This window comes from Pholcus phalangioides, unplaced genomic scaffold (genome assembly GCF_987345545.1).
Source record: "Pholcus phalangioides strain wild (caught in Gottingen) unplaced genomic scaffold, Ppha-v1.0 ptg000014l_1, whole genome shotgun sequence".
Lineage (NCBI taxonomy): Eukaryota > Metazoa > Arthropoda > Arachnida > Araneae > Pholcidae > Pholcus > Pholcus phalangioides.
In genome coordinates this window covers 11397678-11406356 of record NW_028301607.1, presented here as the reverse complement: position 1 = coordinate 11406356, position 8679 = coordinate 11397678, and the positions used below count along the sequence as shown (strand labels likewise).

Sequence of the window (8679 nt, the reverse complement as noted above, 5' to 3'; positions counted from 1 at the left end):
TAAAATAAAAATTAATGGCAACAGAGGAGTGCAATTTAAAAACAGTTCTACATGCTGCAACTAAAAATATAATTTTTTTAGATGTTGGAATGAAAGCAAAAACGACTAGATGCAGCATGTAGTTAAATTAAACTGTTACGTTATTTAAGGATTATATGAGCAAGTGAGAAAAACATTAAAACAAATTTTCTATACCATCAAGTGAGAACATGTATTGCTTGACACACTTTTTAAAGGATGATAAATTAGTATTGTGAGTGATTTCTGGTGGTAATGTATTGTAGAATTTTGGGATAAGGTAAGTAAAATGTTTCTTCAACAGTGTTTTATGAGGCAGCGGAAGTGAATACATATTATTTAATCTATTTGAAGATCGAGATGTATTTAAAGGCAAGGAGAATTGACCTTTGAATAGGAGTAGAATAGATTTATAGAAATATAATTGACGTAACGCATTATTTCCCGGGATAGTCCCGGTTTTTCTGTTTTTTTTTTGGCTGTCCCGACTTTTTTGCAGAAATGTCCCGGTTTTCCATGTATTTCCAACGAAGCCAACTTGATGCTTTTTATTCTTCATTTCATTCATCAAATCAACGAATAAAATTATGTTCCCAACTCAGAAAATATATGTATTACGACAATTACGATAACAAATTACAATGTTCAACTCGCGTATTTGTAAGGTTTTTATTTTAATTCACTGCAATGTCAAATGGGGATTCATTTCCCACTTTTCTGTGATTTTCGCATGAAATGGCAACTTTACTCAATTTTAGCATTATTTTTGGCAATAATTGGCAATGTCCCGTATTTTCCCGTATTTTTTTCGAACAAATATGGTCAGCTTATATAAGCTCAATGCACGCCTTAGAATCTCTGTCGTCTGCTTTTCTCCAGGCTACTTGTTTTGGACGTCTCCTTGTGTTCTGAAAAAATTACTGACCTGGCAGTTCGAACTTCCAGTTCTGTTTGTGAGCTAAGTTTGTAGGGAACTGAACAAACCATCTGTCGTCTGCTCATTAATAAGCTCTTTGTTTTGGACGCCTCCTTATGCTCATATAAAATAACCGAACATTTAATTTAAACTTCCAGTTCAGTATATGAGCTTTGTTTATAAGGAACTGAGCGGAATAAAGAAAATAGTTTTTTTACTTTGAACTTCATCATCACCCCATGAGTCACTTTTAAATATGACATTAGATGGCAGCACATTACTATAAAGTGGAATGTGGAAAAATTCACTTTTTCTGATCTTACCTGTCTTCTGCTTGCGTGGAGGTCCTTTGTTTTGGATATCTTTCTTGGGCATCGAGCTTATATTACGGGAGGGAGCATCCAGCCGCCGCGACATCGCCTTCATCTAATGCAAGGATACCACGTGACTCGGTGCAAACAAACACGATTCCCCATAGAGATCAGTGTCAAAATTGCCGATTTTAGCATAGAAATGCGGAAATTTAGTAAGGTTTTCCGCCACATCAATAATTTTAAAAATTGAATTGAATTTTTGATTTTCGAAATACTGAGTTCGTTTAGAGATACGAAGCTCAGAAAATTAGATATAAAATAATGAGCCAGACCCACTTTTGAGGTAGGTATCCATGCAATAACATTAATTTTAGCTGTTTATTTATATCTTCTCAAGCACGAAAATGAAAATTAATGTCTCCGTATAGTCTTATATTATCTAATTGCATCAATCCTTTTTGAAATTAATTCTGGAATTATTTCTTTATTAATTATTATTATTTCTATCATTACTTCTGGAGTAATTGCTTTAATCAATTCTGGATTTGTTTCTTTCATTAATGCTGAAATTACTTCTTTTTCTAATGCTGGAATTATTTCTTTCATTGGTTCTGAAATTATGTCTCATTAATTCTGGAATTATCACTTTCATTAATCATTCTGGAATTATCACTTTCATTAATTCTGGAATTATCACTTTCATTCATTTTGAAATTATCAATTTCGTCAATGCTGAACAAGCATCTTTCATTAATCCTGGAATTATCATTTTCATTAACTATGGAATTTTTTGGAATTATCTTTCATTAATCCTGGAATTATCATTTCCATTAACTATGGAATTTTTTGGAATTATCATTCATTAATTTTTTGGAATTATCTTTCATTAATTTTTTGAATTATCTTTCATTATCTGGAATTATTACTCTCATTAACTGGAATTATTACTTTCATTAATTCTGGTTTATCACTTCCATTAATTCTGGTTTATAACTTCCATTAATTCTGGTTTATCACTTCCATTAATTCTGGTTTATCACTTCCATTAATTTTGGAATTATCAATTTCGTCAATGCTGAAAGCATCTCTTTCATTAATTCTGGAATTATCTTTAATTAGTCTCATGAAAGGAATGCCACATGCGACTCATGAAAGGAACAAATCTAAATGAAAGAAACAGAAATGAAACAGAAATCGATCTGCCTGTTTTTGCTTCAAATAATGCTTGATTAAAGCTGCGGAATTTAAATTATATCGGCCCATAATTAATTTCAAAACATCCTAAACTATATGGATTGATGCAATTGTATACTATAAGACAATATGGAAGACATTAATTTTCATTTCGTGCTTGAGAAGATATAAATAAAAAGCTGAAATTAATGTTATTGCATGGATACCCACCTCAAAAGTGGGTCTGGCTCATTATTTTATATTTAATTTTCTGGACTTCGTATCTCTAAGCGAACTCAATGTTTCAAAAATCGAGAAATCATTACAATTTTTAAAATTATTGATGTGGTGGAAAACCCTACTAAATTTCCGCATTTTTATGATAAAATCGGCAATTTTAACATTGATCTCTATGGGGATCGTGTTTGCTTGCACCGAGTCACGTGGTCTTTCGACGAAAGATGTTGGGGGACACCATTCTCAGCCAGCACCTCCTAGAGATAGAAGGCCTCTGCACTGTTTGCCATAAACGTCATTCAGACTACCTAGCAAGTTTGCCACATTTTGAAACACAGCATCCCATTTCGCTTCTTCTTATTTTGGCGTAGAATCTTCTCAATTGGCTCACAAATACCGCATAGTGATTGGATTTGGGGCATAGAAATCGCCAATTCTGTATGCGTTCATTTCTTTTCCTCACAACGATGATACTGGCACGAGCAGGGAATTTTTTTTTTCCCCTGAATATTCTGAGGGAAAATGGACTACTTACTGACGTCACAAGTAGACTGCGGAAGCCTTCTATCTCTACTAGGTGCTGTCTTAGCACTGCCAAGGTGGAGACCGATGACGTCATTCTCCCTCCAGTAATATAAGCTCGATGTTCTTAGGTCTTGTAAAAATTACTGAACTGGAAGTTTGATCTTCCAGGTCAGTTTATAAGCTTTGTTTATAAGGAGCAAAGCTGATTGAAGAATTTTGTTTTTTATAACTGAGCTTCGTCATCACCACATAAGGCACTTCTGATTCAGCCACTGAGCTATAAGTAAAGCAGAAAAAACGATATTTTTAAAAATGGCGTCTTAAAGTATTCTAGAGTATTAATTTTAATTCCATAAAATTGTTAGTGCCGTTGGGAATTCGCTGCAAATTGTACAAGACAAAAAAAAAAAATGCTATTGGCGGACGGTGTAAAACGTTTCGAGTCATCCTGTATATATGGGACTCATTTTACTTCCTGGATACAACATCTAAAGGACTTACTGGCCTAGTCGGGAAGATTGGATGCATTTATCGCACCCACGTCCTGCAGCAGGGGTCGCTAGGCTGGGATCTTTGTTGGGGCCTTAGAGGCCAGATTCTTCACTGGTCCCTCGATAAAGAATTTATAGAATGAAAAAACAAAACTTACACAAGAAACTAGGCTGAACCCTTTCAGCCCCCACAGAGGCCATGCGACCTGTGCAGCCTCATCGGACATCTCTCTAGGAAAGGGTGCCAAATCCGAGTTGGAAGGTAAAAAAAAATTTTTAAATAGATCCCGCACGGGCAAAGATTCCTTTCTCTTTTCTGCCCCTACCCATTTGTACATCAAGGACACCTTAAGACCATCGTAACCCGGGGCCACGACTAGAAGTCAGCTGTGCCAAGCAAAGCATTTTGGCACGCTCTTGTAATGTTGGAAAACAAAGTTGGAAACAATTTTTAAAAAAAAAACCCTAATCGGTGTTCTTAACTAGGGATGGTTCTTTGGCCGTGCGCCCTGCGTGGCTGTATTGCGCACCGCCAGGTGCGGATTCAGATTGATGTGTCGGGAGAAGCGAATTGTATAAGTTCGTTGGTCGTCCCGTATTTTACGGGACAGGAAAATTTTCCAATATTATTGGAAAATTGGAAATTGTCCTACCCCTGGATCCGTTCCTGAGCAAAGGCAGGCATCTTCAGCTGCTGCGAATGGAGCAGAGGCAAAAATATTCAGCTGGGGAAGAAGCTGAGACAGACATCTTAAACTGCGAAATGAGTGGACGCAGAAATATTCAACTCCGAAATGAGTGGAGGCAGAAATATTCAGGTCCGAAATGAGTGGAGGCAGAAATATTCAGGTCCGAAATGAGTGGAGGCAGAAATATTCAGGTCCGAAATGAGTGGAGGCAGAAATATTCAGGTCCGAAGTGAGTGGAGGCAGAAATATTCAGCTCCAAAATGAGTGAAGGCAGCAATATTCAGCTCCGAATGGAAAGGAGCTACAGGCATCTTCAGCTCCGAATGGAAAGGAGCTGCAGGCATCTTCAGCTCCGAATAAAGCTGATGCAGAGATCTTAAGCGGCGAATACAGCTAAGGCAGAGATCTTCAGCTGCGAATGAAGCCGAGACAGATATCTTCAGCTGCGAATGAAGCCGAGACAGATATCTTTAGCTGCGAATGAAGCCGAGACAGATATCTTCAGCTGCGAATGAAGCCGAGACAGATATCTTAAGCGGCGAATAGAGCTAAGGCAGAGATCTTCAGCTGCGAATGAAGCCGAAACAGATATCTTTAGCTGCGAATCCGTGGCAGGCATCTTCAGCCTTGATCTTCAGCTTCGAATGGAGTGAAGAGAGACGGATCCAGGGCGATGTGTCGGAGAAGAGACCTCCTGTGTAGGTGCATTGGATCATCCGTATTTCACGGGACAGACAAATTTCTCCCATATTATTCGGCTCTTGGGAGGGGCGATCGCTCCTCGCCTGGATCTGCACTTTGGCACTGCTCTAAGAGCAGTGCGAAATTCGAGTTGAAAAAGTGAGAAGCTTTGTCGACCCCAAAAAAAAAAAAAAAAAAAACGTGGGCAGGGGGCACCAAAAATAAGATCCGCACAAGTACAGATATCTTGTCACCCCTGTTCTTAACGCATATTGTTGTATCAGGCCCCTCCACCCTGCAGAAGCAGGACAGCTGTGTCAGATTTTTTTACCGGATATTCATTACTCTGTAATGAGTTTATGAAAACCATGGATCCTATATCCTACAGCATGGTTCCTAGGCTGGTATCTGGTACGCCTCTAGGCCAAATTTTTCATGCACCCCCCTCCCCCGTAGTAAGTTTATAATGTATAAAATACACAAAAAAATAGTGGTCAGTGTTTTGGGGGGGGGGGGTCTAAAATGGATAAAAATCTGCTTAGTCAGCATCACCCCCCCCCCACCCAGGTGCGAAACCAGAGTGATGTGTCAGAGGAAGCAATTTTTGCTAATCGTTACTGTCCCGTAAAATAAGGGACAGGTTCATTCCACCATATTATCAGACTCTTAGGTGTGGTGATCGTCCCCATCGCCCCCCCCCCCTCTTCGTTGGATCTTAACGGACGAAGAAGTCAGAAAAAGCTTGGAATTAGCTTGGAAAGAATGGGATTACTGTTATTTAACTAGTAAATAAGCATAATACCCCAACTTGTTTGATTTAATTATGAGATTTTAAAAAAAATTTAAAAAACAAAACGTCACACATTTATGCAGGATACTCATCACAAAGGATCTATCTTCATCATACTTATTTTAACTGAATTTTATGGTAAAATTCATGTAGTGCACGCGTCAAAGCTGATCATACAAATGGTTTTATCAATGTGAAATTACGTATATGATTTCTTTCATATTTATGACTCGTGAACTTCATTTGAAATTATCCCTTTCAGACCCAGTACTGAGAAACAGGAGGGGGCAGGCAAACACCAGCTAAAGCACCGGGCCCTTTCAACTTGGGCAGGCCCGTAACTATTCTGAGGCAACTTGGGCGGTGCCCCGAGCCGAATGGGAGGGGGACGCGCTTGTAACTCCTTTTTCTGAGCATAACTATTTCAAGGAGACTCCAAGAAAAGACCGCTCCCGAAAAAGCACGCTACGGCCCTTGGAAGGGGCAGAGCCGTCTTAAGAGCATCATGCCCTCCTCCTCCCCCCCCCCCCCGCCTTCCGGGCCAAGTGGTTTTTCTGAGGCCCTACCAAAGCCGCTTGTAAGTTTTAATGCAGCTTTGTACCCTACCCAGTAAATTATAGAAAATCTTAACTAGATCTCATTTTCGTGAGGCCCCTCTACTCTTGAGGCTTCCGGGCCCTTCCGCGTGGGCCAATGCGTTAAGACGGCACTGGGAAGGGGTTGCTACTTTAAAAAATACAATTTTATTTTTTTGTGGTGCCCCTTTCCTACTGATGGCCTAAGCACGTGCTCATTTTGCTTAATGGTTAATCCCGCCCTGCTAAGGACACATGGATCTAGGACCACTTCTTCGCTCCCCGCACTCCCTATTGGCTCCGTGGCAGCTCGAGCAAAGTAAAAAAAACCAGTAAATTTGAAAAAATAAATAAATAGTTTTAAATATTTTAAATAACATAAATAAATCAGTAACTTTGATGAATAAATAAAAAAAATAGGCCTACGGGGCTCCGCCATAGAAATTTATTGACTAGAAAAGGTTCCGCGAGTCAAAATAGGTTGAAAACCGCTGATCTTAGCCACTAGATAATAGTTATAGCTTTATTCCAGTCGTAGGTCCCGGTCTAATTAGCCCTCGTGTGCAAAAAATGACCGTGGTGCGACAAAAATGATCAAATGACCTTATTCCAGTCGTCTTTAGTGTATAGAACAGTGGTTCACAACCTTTGGAAGCCCGCGGCAAGAGGTTGATTTCTCTTTGTTAGGGGAAGGCCCTGTCATACACACGACTAATAGGGAATGAATGGGAAAAATGAGACAGTTTTGAATCATTCGCGGCCCGGTTTGATCGATGTCACGACCCGGCGGTTGAGAAACACTGGTGTAGTAGAGCATTGTTGTTTCGAAAACTTTCCGCTCCATCCCCCCCCCCCCATTTTAATTTTTTTTCTTCTTATCGCCCCCCAACATAAGTGAAACACTGGTGTAGAGCAGTGTTTCTTAACCTTTTTCAGCTTCCCTATGGATCACATTTTTTCTCGTGCCCCCCCCCCTGTCATATCCAGGGCCCCTCCTACCCTCACCCAAGATTGAGATAATATCTATACTTTTATTATGAATGAAATTTTAATAAATCGGATCAATCTCTGGAATCCTGGCTAAGCACGGACTCAAATGGTGGATTATCATCTCTCCCAGGAGTCAAATTATATGTTAAAAAACGGTCTGTGTAAAATACGGTACGATCCAACGAACATGCACGATAAATTGACCCTCCCAACACATCAACCGTTGCTCTGGCTGCCCTAAATACTTAGCTGGAAGTAACAGCTTACATATGAAAATCATAGTATCAGATTCCATATAGTGCAGTCCCCCTTCCTCCATTATAGACATGAAGACCCGGGTCATGCCCACATAGACCCAAGGGTTAAGATGACCCTAGTTCTATGAACGGATCTGATGAATTCTGAAAGTAGTAATATTTTTCAACCACGTTTTACTTTTAAAGCTTCTTCTCTTCACAGTTCTCTGACTCCCTTCATCACCTGTCGGGGATCATATTTCTTCTGATTTTCTCCCGTGGCCCCCCTAGAATATCCCAGGACCGCAAGAGGACCATATGGCCCCAGGTTGAGAACTGCTGGTGAATAGATCGTATCTATTTATTATGATTTATTTCAGATGTAGCCACTTCATGTAACCAACGTATGTACTGCCATCTATTGTGCAAAACTATCAACATGTTGGTTGAGAGATCATAAAAAATATTGTGAAGTCAGTATAAAAGTTGAAAATTACAAAAAAAATTCTAAAAATCTATATATGATTCTCAAAATTAAAAACAAAAACATTGTAAATAATGTTTTGAAGAATCACAATAATCTGTTAAAAAAATTTTAAAGTAATTTTATATGAGTAATTGAGGCAATGGAAATCGAGCATACTTACCTGGCGCTGGAGATGCCGTGATCAAGAAGGCGGCTTTCCCGGGACGAGGCCTTCCATTGCACTGCGGTTGGCTGAATTCCGCCACATTCGCTAATTGCGATTGCTTGGGGTGCATAATTTTTGGTAGCGGGGTTAGCGTTCGCGCTGACCTCACCTTATTATCTATGAGAAATTAGCTTTCCTGAGATTCAACTTCCTACACAAGAACGTAAGTTTCATCGAACGCTAACCTCACCTTATTATCTATGAGAAATTAGCTTTCCTGAGATTCAACTTCCTACACAAGAACGTAAGTTTCATCGGTAACTAATAATTCATGAGAAACGTGATCACGTTAATGCTGAGTTTTTTGGAGTGAATTTTCTATAAAGTAGGTTGGGCCTTAACAGCATCATGG

At 39.4% G+C, this 8679-nt stretch overlaps 1 non-coding gene across 1 annotated transcript; it reads left to right on the top strand.

Moving 5' to 3' along the window:
* The first annotated feature begins 8274 nt into the window (after window positions 1–8274).
* Window positions 8275–8436, top strand: LOC149078147 (U1 spliceosomal RNA). The gene has a single exon (XR_016193930.1). It is a non-coding gene; the product is annotated as a U1 spliceosomal RNA (small nuclear RNA).
* The last annotated feature ends 243 nt before the right edge of the window (window positions 8437–8679 follow it).